Here is a 14,158-nt window from a genome sequence, read left to right on the forward strand (position 1 = left end):
CCCTCACGATGTAGAATAAATGTGATTAATTAATTAATCATATTTAATAAATTAGAGAATTTATATAAATAATGATAAAATAGTTTTATTATTATTTATTTCTACTACCGGCTTAATATTGAACCTACAGGATCACACCATAAAAAGAGAATGATTTATTGGTGGAGGAATTAATTAATAATGGCTAATAATTATTTATTTGTGAAATAAATATTTAATTGGAAAATTTAATAATTGATTAAATGAGATTTAATTGATTATAAATTAATTAAGAAAAGTTCTTAATATTATTAATTAAGGATTTAATTTTTGGAAATTAAATCAAAAGAGAGAATTATTTCTAAAGTGTTTAGAAAAAGGATTAATAATTAAAAGGTGTTTTAATTATTAATGAGAATAATAAATGGGATAATAATAATAATATTTATGGGAAAATTTCAGCTGAAAATTTTGCCTATAAAAATACTATTATAGACCCTATATTTTATTAGAACCCCAAAAACCCAAAAAGTTTGGAAAACCCAATTCTCTCCACCTCCTTCCTCCTCCTTAACATCGTTTTCTTGGTGGATACCGGTGGAGTGCTTCACACTTGAGGAGCAACTGCTAAGGATCTCTGATCGTTGTCTCCGAATTATTTTAAAGGTTAGATTCGATCCCTCAAATTTTTATTCATGATCTGTATGCTTTTATTTGGATTTTGTATGTGTAAAAGTATTTTGCCATGCCCCCGCTACGATTAAAATCCATCAATGGTATCAGAGCATAGGTTGTATGCATATAGATCTGTGGTAAAAATTTCAGAATTTTATGTGCTTTTATGAATTAATTATGATTTTTACAAGTTATATCATGGATTAATTTTGTCTGATGAGAAATCGTTTCTCAGAATATTTTTGAATGTTGATCTGGGTTCTACAAGTGTTGTAGATCGTCTGGGTATTTTTTTCATAATTTTATCATGTATAGATTTTTTATTATGAATTTTTGAAGTTCTTGCAATTAAATTCGTAATTAAATAAGTATATATATAGATATAAATTATAAGTATGTATATACAAATCTGCTGTGTTGATTACTGTATGGCAAGGACGGCTGTACTGTTGTGATAGTCAGGCACGTGAATCAAGAAAAGAGAAAACGGCAGGCGGCGCGTGCAGCGCAGAAAAGAAAAAAAATAAAGGGGTGTCGCGCATTTCGGGAATGCGTTACACCCTGCGGCGCATTCACGGAATGCGTTACACCTCTTACTGGCTTAAAAGGCTTGTAACGCATCACCGAAATGCGTTACAGGGCTTGTAACGCGTTCCTGTAATGCGTTACAGCCCGACTGTCAAGATTAAAATTGATTTTCTGGGAGTTTCGTAACTCCGTTTTAGGCGTACAATATACCGTTGGATTCGTTTTTCCGAGACGGATCTAATGGAGTGATCAATTTTAGTTTATATAAAAGTTTTGAACTGTTTATATTTCCGGAAGTGTTTTAAAGCTGTTTTTTAACTATTTTAACTGCTTTTAAATGCTTCATGTGATACATAGAGATGTATAATGCTTAGAATAATATGCTAGATGATGTAACATGCCTACCTTGATGTTTATTCATGTTTATATATGTGATATATGCTTAGTTTATCATGCGATGATAGATTTAGGTGAACTTAAATGAACATAAGGCGTTTGTTGGACAACCTAGTATAGTGAAATTGTTTCATAACCTTAATAACAATATTATGAATACAATTATGAGATTCTTGTGTTTGTGAAACACGTAATTGAATATGAATTTTCGATATGAGAGAAAGGATGATTCTGTCAACAACAGATTTTTATCTATAAGAAAGGGTTATTAAGTGACGCCTCTTGACAATGCTCCACCCGATCTGGGAATCATCTGATTATTGATTATTGATTTGAAATATTTAATTTAAAAGGAAGAATCTCTTTATAATATGATTATGATTGTAACATAATATAATCCCTCTATAATTAAATAATATCAAGTAGTAATTGGCCAATGATACAACGGGCTTGTGTAGGTCATAGCCTTCCAACATGATAGAAAGTAGTTCTTATTTTTGAATCATTGTCGTTTCGTGCCACAGCCGAGGGCTTTGATTTCGAAATAAGAAATACTTGTCTATTGCATAGAGATGTGTACATTGAATAAGAATCTAAAGGTCGTTACGTGCCACAGCCGTGGGCCTTTGGGGACTGATTCAATTGTACGGAATGTTGGGTTAGACTTGACTTAGAATATTGAGTTTGTCGTGCCACAGCCGTGACTCAATTATTCAAGAGGCTAAAGTTTGATTAGGGAATAACATTAGATGTAATTGACAAGAGTTGTGTGCCTATTGAACATTACATGGCGTTTCGTGCCACAGCCGGGGTTGTGTAATGGAATGTAGGATCCCTATTCCCACTAGCATTATGAATGCTTAATTTTCACGTAGAGGGTTGAATAAATTAGATAAACTAGTGGGAGCCACTTATGAATAAAGACCCGATTCATATAGTGTTTTGAAATGAAATTGAATATTTGCTAAGTGTTGTTATGTGTTTATCATTTACAGATTTACAATATACATTATGTCTTCTGCACTATCACTCAGGAGCATACTAGATGCTCACAAATTGACTGGTCCTAATTATGCTGACTGGCTTCGAAACTTGAGAATTGTTCTCAGGATTGAGAAGCTGGAATATGTGATTGACTCACCTAAGCCTACTGAACCTGCTAGTGATGCACATAATGATGAACATGTTGTGTATCGTAGGTGGATAGATGATGCAAATGTTGCTCAATGAATCATGCTAGTTTCCATGAACATTGAGCTACAGAAGCAACATGAGCATATGGATGCTCACACTATCCTCATGCATCTATAAGAGTTGTATGATGTGGCGGGGAGGACAGCTCGATATGAGATATCGAAGGAGTTGTTCGGTTGTAGGATGTTTGAGGGATCATCTGTGAATGACCATGTACTTAAGATGATCAATTTGATTGAACGTCTTGGACAACTTGGTTTTGCCATGGATGGGGAGCTGAGCCAAGACTTGGTCTTGCAATCGCTTCCGAGTTCGTTCTCGCAGTTTGTTGTGAACTTTCACATGAATAAGTTGAATGTCAGCCTTCCTGAACTACACAACTTGTTGAAGACTGCGGAATCGAATTTTCCCCCTAAGAAGAGTTCTGTTCTTCTAATTGGTGAAGGTTCCAATCCTAAGAAAAGGAAGAGGAACTCTTCCAAGAAGAAGAAAGTAGGTGAAAAAAAGCCGGTTCCACCAAAAGCTGAAGACCCCAAGAGCAAAGTTGTTTGCTTTCATTGTAACAAGGTGGGGCACTGGAAGAGGAACTGCAAGGTTTACCTTGCAGAATTGAAGAAGAAGAAGGGTAGTGAGACTACCGCTTCTGATTCAGGTATGTTCATGATAGAAGTGAATATGTCATTAAATCAAATTTCTACTTGGGTATTAGATACCGCCTGTGGTTCTCATATCTGCAATTTGTTGCAGGGACCAAGGAGAAGTAGGACTCTTGAGGATGAGGAGATAATTCTACTGATGGGAAATGGAGCAAGAGTTGCTGCTGAAGATGTAGAATCATTTCATTTACATATGCCTACGGGCAAGACTATTGTTTTAAATAATTGTTATTTTGTTCACTCGATTGTGAGGAATATTATTCCCATGTTAGACTTGGCTGGATTTTCATTTATTATTGAGAATAATGAATGTTCTATTCTTAGAGATAATATTCTTTATGGACGTGGTACTTTAAATAATGGTCTGTATAAATGTGACATAATTTACTTCAGATTGAATAAACTAATAAAAGAAAAGGGATGATGAAAATCTCACTTCATTGTGGCACTGCACTCTCCATTTAGTAGACATGGAGAGAGGGCTGCAAATTTGCTAGAAATGGTACACACAGATGTATGTGGACTAATGTCTACGCAAGCCATGGGTGGATTTTCATACTTCATTACTTTCATAGATGATAGATCTGGATTCGGATATGTGTTTGATGAAACACAAGTCTGAGGCCTTTGAAAAGTTCAAAGAATATAAGTATGAAGTGGAGAAACAACCAAACATAGTATTATAACTCTTCGATCAGATCGAGGTGGTGAATACTTTAATGGAGTGTTTCTAGATTATCTCAAAGTAAATGGTATAGTCTCCCAGTGGACTCCTCCAGATTGGTATCTGAAAGGAGAAATCAAACTTTGTTAGACATAGTTCGGTCCATGATGAGCTATGCAAATCTTCCAGTATTCCTATGGGGTTATGCATTGGAAACCTCAGCATATTTACTGAATAAGGTGCCTTCCAAATCTGTTCCTCAAACTCCGTATGAGATATGGAAAGAAAGGAAACCGAGTCTTAAACACGTTAAGATTTGGGGATGTCCAGCTTATGTCAAGTAAGTTGACCCATATAAGCTGGAATATCGATCCGTAAAATGTAGTTTTGTGGGATATCCTAAAGAGACTTTAGGGTATTACTTTTACACCGATCATCGGGTGTTTGTCTCCAGACATGCTACCTTCTTGGAAAAGGAGTTTATCCTTGAAGGAAACAGTGGGAGCAAAATTGAACTTGATGAAGTTCAAGAAGCACAAACTACTACGGATCAAGTGGAAACACCTGTTCTGACTGAACAACCTTTTGTGGAACAGCCCATTCATAGATCAGGGAGAGTGTCTCGCCAACCTGAGAGGTAATATGGCCTTGTCATTGAGAATGACAATGAGTTGTCGATCATTGATGATGACGACCCTGTGACCTATAATGAGGCTATGAGTAGTGTTGACTCAGAGAAATGGCAAAGTGCCATGAAATCTGGAATGGAATCTATGTATACGGTATACAAAAGATAGATTATAGCAGATGGCCAGGTGGAGACCTTTAAGGCCAGGCTTTTGGCAAAAGGATTCAAACAAAGGCAATGGATTGACTTTGATGAAACTTTTTACCTATAGCCCTGTTAAAATCAGTTCGGATTTTGCTTGCGATTGCTGCTTACTACGACTATGAGATCTGGCATATAGCCAGATGGTTTTCTTTCCAAGGGAAATGAAAGCCTAGTGTGTAAGCTACTGCGAACCATATGTGGTTTAAAGCAAGCTTCTCGAAAGATGGAACATTCGTTTTGATGAGACAATCAAAGAGTTTGATTTTATCAAAAATGTAGATGAACCATGCGTCTACAAAAGGGTTAGTGGGAGCGCGGTAACATTTCTTGTATTGTATTGAATTAGAGTTGACACACATAACAACATAGCAGACCCACTCACAAAGCTACTTTATGAAAGTCACTTTGATCGTCATAAAGACAAGATGGGTATTAGATACCAGAGTGATTGGCTTTAGTACAAGTGGGAGATTGAAAGGAATATGTCCTAAGTCCAATCATGTATTAGGATTTAGGAATAACTTCCTGTGTAATCTGTTTTGATTTCATTGATATTAATAAAAGACTTGTTTTGTTTTTATTACGGGCTCTATCTATTTAAGTGTTTAAATAAGATATACCATAGTTTAGAGTAAAACTTTTTATGGATTATGATGAGATCATAATAGTGAGACCTAAAAGATGATAACTCTAAACTTAAATAGTTCCTGGTCGTAGGATTACTAACTGGTAATTAATAATCCGCAGAGATCGGTACATACTATGCTTGTTTCATTATGAAGGATGTCTGTTCTCATAGACATTTGTGTGGTGACACTATAGCTAGTATGTAGGTGCTTATTATAGAATAAGTTCACTGAACATGACTCGCCCAGCTGAACAACTGATGGAGTTCACTCACGTGTCAGCAGTTGTTCACATAGTGATAGTTGTACAAGTATCCTTAGACTTGAGGTTATCATAGTCATCTTGTGTACACTAAACTATGCTTTGGTTTAGTTCTTAGTCTCCAGGGACAATTATTAGGGCTCTACTGGGTATAGGAATTTGTACACGAAGATAGTGTATGATCAATAAAGGATCTACCCCTTCCAGTGAAGGAAGCGAATGTTCAAGGCTGATCCACTTATGCTAGTTCAGGAATCTCTGGCCAGAGTGAATGAAATTAGAAAGGAGTTTCTAATTTGCATAGAACTAAGCATAGTAAATGGTAAGCAAATGATTAAATTAGATAGGCTTGACACGAGATCCATGCCTTAAATTTAATCGGGACATTGTAGGGTAGAAGGAGTTTATTGTACGGTAACTATTCACTGAATAGGTTCTTGGTATTCTAAGCAGTGATTTCATATTATCCGGATAGTCGCGATATGCTGAGAAGTATCCCTCACGATGTAGAATAAATGTGATTAATTAATTAATCATATTTAATAAATTAGAGAATTTATATAAATAATGATAAAATAGTTTTATTATTATTTATTTCTACTACCGGCTTAATATTGAACCTACAGGATCACACCATAAAAAGAGAATGATTTATTGATGGAGGAATTAATTAATAATGGCTAATAATTATTTATTTGTGAAATAAATATTTAATTGGCAAATTTAATAATTGATTAAATGAGATTTAATTGATTATAAATTAATTAAGAAAAGTTCTTAATATTATTAATTAAGGATTTAATTTTTGGAAATTAAATCAAGAGAGAGAATTATTTCTAAAGTGTTTAGAAAAAGGATTAATAATTAAAAGGTGTTTTAATTATTAATGAGAATAATAAATGGGATAATAATAATAATATTTATGAGAAAATTTCAGCTGAAAATTTTGCCTATAAAAATACTATTATAGACCCTATATTTTATTAGATCCCCAAAAACCCAAAAAGTTTGGAAAACCCAATTCTCTCCACCTCCTTCCTCCTCCTTAACATCGTTTTCTTGGTGGATACCGGTGGAGTGCTTCACACTTGAGGAGCAACTGCTAAGGATCTCTGATCGTTGTCTCCGAATTATTTTAAAGGTTAGATTCGATCCCTCAAATTTTTATTCATGATCTGTATGCTTTTATATGGATTTTGTATGTGTAAAAGTGTTTTGCCATGCACCCGCTACGATTAAAATCCATCAATGGTATCAGAGCATAGGTTGTATGCATATAGATCTGTGGTAAAAATTTCAGAATTTTATGTGCTTTTATGAATTAATTATGATTTTTACAAGTTATATCATGGATTAATTTTGTCTGATGAGAAATCGTTTCTCAGAATATTTTTGAATGTTGATCTGGGTTCTACAAGTGTTGTAGATCGTCTGGGTATTTTTTTCATAATTTTATCATGTATAGATTTTTTATTATGAATTTTTGAAGTTCTTGCAATTAAATTCGTAATTAAATAAGTATATATATAGATATAAATTATAAGTATGTATATACAAATCTGCTGTGTTGATTACTGTATGGCAAGGACGGCTGTACTGTTGTGATAGTCAGGCACGGGAATCAAGAAAAGAGAAAACGGCAGGCGGTGCGTGCAGCGCAGAAAAGAAAAAAAAAATAAAGTGGTGTCGCGCATTCCGGGAATGTGTTACACCCTGTGGCGCATTCACGGAATGCGTTACACCTCTTACTGGCTTAAAAGGCTTGTAACGCATCACCGGAATGCGTTACAGGGCTTGTAACGCGTTCCTGTAATGCGTTACAGCCCGACTGTCAAGATTAAAATTGATTTTCTGGGAGTTTCGTAACTCCGTTTTAGGCGTACAATATACCGTTGGATTCGTTTTTCCGAGACGGATCTAATGGAGTGATCAATTTTAGTTTATATAAAAGTTTTGAACTGTTTATATTTCCGGAAGTGTTTTAAAGCTGTTTTTTAACTATTTTAACTGCTTTTAAATGCTTCATGTGATACATAGAGATGTATATTGCTTAGAATAATGTGCTAGATGATGTAACATGCCTACCTTGATGTTTATTCATGTTTATATATGTGATATATGCTTAGTTTATCATGCGATGATAGATTTAGGTGAACTTAAATGAACATAAGGCGTTTGTTAGACAACCTAGTATAGTGAAATTGTTTCATAACCTTAATAACAATATTATGAATACAATCATGAGATTCTTGTGTTTGTGAAACACGTAATTGAATATGAATTTTTGATATGAGAGAAAGGATGATTCTGTCAACAACAGATTTCTATCTGTAAGAAAGGGTTATTAAGTGACGCCTTTTGACAATGCTCCACCCGATCTGGGAATCATCTGATTATTGATTTGAAATATTTAATTTAAAAGGAAGAATCTCTTTATAATATGATTATGATTGTAACGTAATATAATCCCTCTAAAATTAAATAATATCAAGTAGTAATTGGCCAATGATACAACGGGCTTGTGTAGGTCATAGCCTTCCAACATGATAGAAAGTAGTTCTTATTTTTGAATCATTATCGTTTCGTGCCACAGCCGAGGGCTTTGATTTCGAAATAAGAAATACTTGTCTATTGCATAGAGATAAGTACATTGAATAAGAATCTAAAGGTCGTTACGTGCCACAGCCGTGGGCCTTTGGGGACTGATTCAATTGTACGGAATGTTGGGTTAGACTTGACTTAGAATATTGAGTTTGTCGTGCCACAGCCGTGACTCAATTATTCAAGAGGCTAAAGTTTGATTAGGGAATAACATTAGATGGAATTGACAAGAGTTGTGTGCCTATTGAACATTACATGGCATTTCGTGCCACAGCCGGGGTTGTGTAATGGAATGTAGGATCCCTATTCCCACTAGCATTATGAATGCTTAATTTTCACGTAGAGGGTTGAATAAATTAGATAAACTAGTGGGAGCCACTTATGAATAAAGACCCGATTCATATAGTGTTTTGAAATGAAATTGAATATTTGCTAAGTGTTGTTATGTGTTTATCATTTACAGATTTACAATATACATTATGTCTTCTGCACTATCACTCAGGAGCATACTAGATGCTCACAAATTGACTGGTCCTAATTATGCTGACTGGCTTCGAAACTTGAGAATTGTTCTCAGGATTGAGAAGTTGGAATATGTGATTGACTCACCTAAGCCTACTGAACGTGCTAGTGATGCACATAATGATGAACATGTTGTGTATCGTAGGTGGATAGATGATGCAAATGTTGCTCAATGAATCATGCTAGTTTCCATGAACATTGAGCTACAGAAGCAACATGAGCATATGGATGCTCACACTATCCTCATGCATCTACAAGAGTTGTATGATGTGGCGGGGAGGACAGCTCGATATGAGATATCGAAGGAGTTGTTCGGTTGTAGGATGTCTGAGGGATCATCTGTGAATGACCATGTACTTAAGATGATCAATTTGATTGAACGTCTTGGACAACTTGGTTTTGCCATGGATGGGGAGCTGAGCCAAGACTTGGTCTTGCAATCGCTTCCGATTTCGTTCTCGCAGTTTGTTGTGAACTTTCACATGAATAAGTTGGATGTCAGCCTTCCTGAACTCCACAACTTGTTGAAGACTGCAGAATCGAATTTTCCCCCTAAGAAGAGTTCTGTTCTTCTAATTGGTGAAGGTTCCAATCCTAAGAAAAGGAAGAGGAACTCTTCCAAGAAGAAGAAAGTAGGTGAAAAAAAGCCGGTTCCAACAAAAGCTGAAGACCCCAAGAGCAAAGTTGTTTGCTTTCACTGTAACAAGGTGGGGCACTGGAAGAGGAACTGCAAGGTTTACCTTGCAGAATTGAAGAAGAAGAAGGGTAGTGAGACTACCGCTTCTGATTCAGGTATGTTCATGATAGAAGTGAATATGTCATTAAATCAAATTTCTACTTGGGTATTAGATACCGCCTGTGGTTCTCATATCTGTAATTTGTTGCAGGGACCAAGGAGAAGTAGGACTCTTGAGGAAGAGGAGATGATTCTACTGATGGGAAATGGAGCAAGAGTTGCTGCTGAAGATGTAGAATCATTTCATTTACATATGCCTACGGGCAAGACTATTGTTTTAAATAATTGTTATTTTGTTCACTCGATTGTGCAGAATATTATTCCCATGTTAGACTTGGCTGGATTTTCATTTATTATTGAGAATAATGAATGTTCTATTCTTAGAGATAATATTCTTTATGGACGTGGTACTTTAAATAATGGTCTGTATAAATGTGACATAATTTACTTCAGATTGAACAAACTAATAAAAGAAAAGGGATGATGAAAATCTCACTTCATTGTGGCACTGCAGTCTCCATTTAGTAGATATGGAGAGAGGGCTGCAAATTTGCTAGAAATGGTACACACAGATGTATGTGGACCAATGTCTACGCAAGCCATGGGTGGATTTTCATACTTCATTACTTTCATAGATGATAGATCTGGATTCGGATATGTGTTTGATGAAACACAAGTCTGAGGCCTTTGAAAAGTTCAAAGAATATAAGTATGAAGTGGAGAAACAACCAAACATAGTATTATAACTCTTCGATCAGATCGAGGTGGTGAATACTTTAATGGAGTGTTTCTAGATTATCTCAAAGTAAATGGTATAGTCTCCCAGTGGACTCCTCCAGATTGGTATCTGAATGGAGAAATCGAACTTTGTTAGACATAGTTCGGTCCATGATGAGCTATGCAAATCTTCCAGTATTCCTATGGGGTTATGCATTGGAAACCTCAGCATATTTACTGAATAAGGTGCCTTCCAAATCTGTTCCTCAAACTCCGTATGAGATATGGAAAGAAAGGAAACCGAGTCTTAAACACGTTAAGATTTGGGGATGTCCAGCTTATGTCAAGTAAGTTGACCCAGATAAGCTGGAATATCGATCCATAAAATGTAGTTTTGTGGGATATCCTAAAGAGACTTTAGGGTATTACTTTTACACCGATCATCGGGTGTTTGTCTCCAGACATGCTACCTTCTTGGAAAAGGAGTTTATCCTTGAAGGAAACAGTGGGAGCAAAATTGAACTTGATGAAGTTCAAGAAGCACAAACTACTACGGATCAAGTGGAAACACCTGTTCTGACTGAACAACCTTTTATGGAACAGCCCATTCATAGATCAGGGAGAGTGTCTCGCCAACCTGAGAGGTAATATGGCCTTGTCATTGAGAATGACAATGAGTTGTCGATCATTGATGATGACGACCCTGTGACCTATAATGAGGCTATGAGTAGTGTTGACTCAGAGAAATGGCAAAGTGCCATGAAATCTGGAATGGAATCTATGTATACGGTATACAAAAGATAGATTATAGCAGATGGCCAGGTGGAGACCTTTAAGGCCAGGCTTTTGGCAAAAGGATTCAAACAAAGGCAATGGATTGACTTTGATGAAACTTTTTACCTATAGCCCTGTTAAAATCAGTTCGGATTTTGCTTGCGATTGCTGCTTACTACGACTATGAGATCTGGCATATAGCCAGATGGTTTTCTTTCCAAGGGAAATGAAAGCCTAGTGTGTAAGCTACTGCGAACCATATGTGGTTTAAAGCAAGCTTCTCGAAAGATGGAACATTCGTTTTGATGAGACAATCAAAGAGTTTGATTTTATCAAAAATGTAGATGAACCATGCGTCTACAAAAGGGTTAGTGGGAGCGCGGTAACATTTCTTGTATTGTATTGAATTAGAGTTGACACACATAACAACATAGCAGACCCACTCACAAAGCTACTTTATGAAAGTCACTTTGATCGTCATAAAGACAAGATGGGTATTAGATACCAGAGTGATTGGCTTTAGTACAAGTGGGAGATTGAAAGGAATATGTCCTAAGTCCAATCATGTATTAGGATTTAGGAATAACTTCCTGTGTAATCTGTTTTGATTTCATTGATATTAATAAAAGACTTGTTTTGTTTTTATTACGGGCTCTATCTATTTAAGTGTTTAAATAAGATATACCATAGTTTAGAGTAAAACTTTTTATGGATTATGATGAGATCATAATAGTGAGACCTAAAAGATGATAACTCTAAACTTAAATAGTTCCTGGTCGTAGGATTACTAACTGGTAATTAATAATCCACAGAGATCGGTACATACTATGCTTGTTTCATTATGAAGGATGTCTGTTCTCATAGACATTTGTGTGGTGACACTATAGCTAGTATGTAGGTGCTTATTATAGAATAAGTTCACTGAACATGACTCGCCCAGCTGAACAACTGATGGAGTTCACTCACGTGTCAGCAGTTGTTCACATAGTGATAGTTGTACAAGTATCCTTAGACTTGAGGTCATCATAGTCATCTTGTGTACACTGAACTATGCTTTGGTTTAGTTCTTAGTCTCCAGGGACAATTATTAGGGCTCTACTGGGTATAGGAATTTGTACACGGAGATAGTGTATGATCAATAAAGGATCTACCCCTTCCAGTGAAGGAAGTGAATGTTCAAGGCTGATCCACTTATGCTAGTTCAGGAATCTCTGGCCAGAGTGAATGAAATTAGAAAGGAGTTTCTAATTTGCATAGAACTAAGCATAGTAAATGGTAAGCAAATGATTAAATTAGATAGGCTTGACACGAGATCCATGCCTTATATTTAATCGGGACATTGTAGGGTAGAAGGAGTTTATTGTACGGTAACTATTCACTGAATAGGTTCTTGGTATTCTAAGCAGTGATTTCATATTATCCGGATAGTCGCGATATGCTGAGAAGTATCCCTCACGATGTAGAATAAATGTGATTAATTAATTAATCATATTTAATAAATTAGAGAATTTATATAAATAATGATAAAATAGTTTTATTATTATTTATTTCTACTACCGGCTTAATATTGAACCTACAGGATCACACCATAAAAAGAGAATGATTTATTGGTGGAGGAATTAATTAATAATGGCTAATAATTATTTATTTGTGAAATAAATAATTAACTGGCAAATTTAATAATTGATTAAATGAGATTTAATTGATTATAAATTAATTAAGAAAAGTTCTTAATATTATTAATTAAGGATTTAATTTTTGGAAATTAAATCAAGAGAGAGAATTATTTCTAAAGTGTTTAGAAAAAGGATTAATAATTAAAAGGTGTTTTAATTATTAATGAGAATAATAAATGGGATAATAATAATAATATTTATGGGAAAATTTCAGCTGAAAATTTTGCCTATAAATATACTATTATAGACCCTATATTTTATTAGAACCCCAAAAACCCAAAAAGTTTGGAAAACCCAATTCTCTCCACCTCCTTTCTCCTCCTTAACATCGTTTTCTTGGTGGATACCGGTGGAGTGCTTCACACTTGAGGAGCAACTGCTAAGGATCTCTGATCGTTGTCTCCGAATTATTTTAAAGGTTAGATTCTATCCCTCGAATTTTTATTCATGATCTGTATGCTTTTATTTGGATTTTGTATGTGTAAAGTGTTTTGCCATGCCCCCGCTGCGATTAAAATCCATCAGTTGAATCAAGCTAGCAGAAGCTTCATGCGGTATAGAGATAGTCAGATTGTAAGAATGATTTTATTATCAATTGTAAGTTAAATTAGTTGGGATTTGGTATGTTGTAATAAAAGTTAAGGTTGTGGCTTGTTTTCATACTTTAACCTATTGCGATCCGTGGTTTTGTGAAGCAGGGTCATTATAAATAATATTTCCTATACAGGTTGATATATTGTGTTTGTGTTGTGGACCCCAAACTTCTGACCCGGGTTTGGAGGGCGCCACAGGTTGGTATCAGAGCTACAGGTTATAAGTCACTGAAACAAGCCTAGATTGTCGGGATTGGGTAGAGGGTTAGGATTAGGAATAGGAAGTGGAAAGATAAGACGTTGTGAGATTGAGTGCGATGGTATAGTAGGTCTCCGGCATAGCTCCTATTGCGATTCGGGATTCTCAGCTTGTGACGTGATTTCCAGACAACGACAATGGCAGATCTTGATTCCCCGGTGTCATTGGATCATTTGGAGCTTTCCGTTCAAGGATCGTCACCTTCTCCCAGATTGGATTTGCACCTTGTTCCTTCACCAGCATTAATGGTACTACCTTCTGTTATAACGATTGCACTTCTTCAAGCTATTCTACGCTACTTTTCTACCTCTTGATATGAGACTACCCATTCAAGAACATCCATCTGTTTATTCTTGTTTCACTGGACATTCGGCTGTGAGCGTATCTCTTTAATCTACCCTACATTCTATTCTATACCCCCAGTTTAGAACTTGTCCTATAAAGCAATTGTACCTACAAGGATGGATT

Source organism: Apium graveolens, chromosome 4, assembly GCF_009905375.1.
Source record: "Apium graveolens cultivar Ventura chromosome 4, ASM990537v1, whole genome shotgun sequence".
Lineage (NCBI taxonomy): Eukaryota > Viridiplantae > Streptophyta > Magnoliopsida > Apiales > Apiaceae > Apium > Apium graveolens.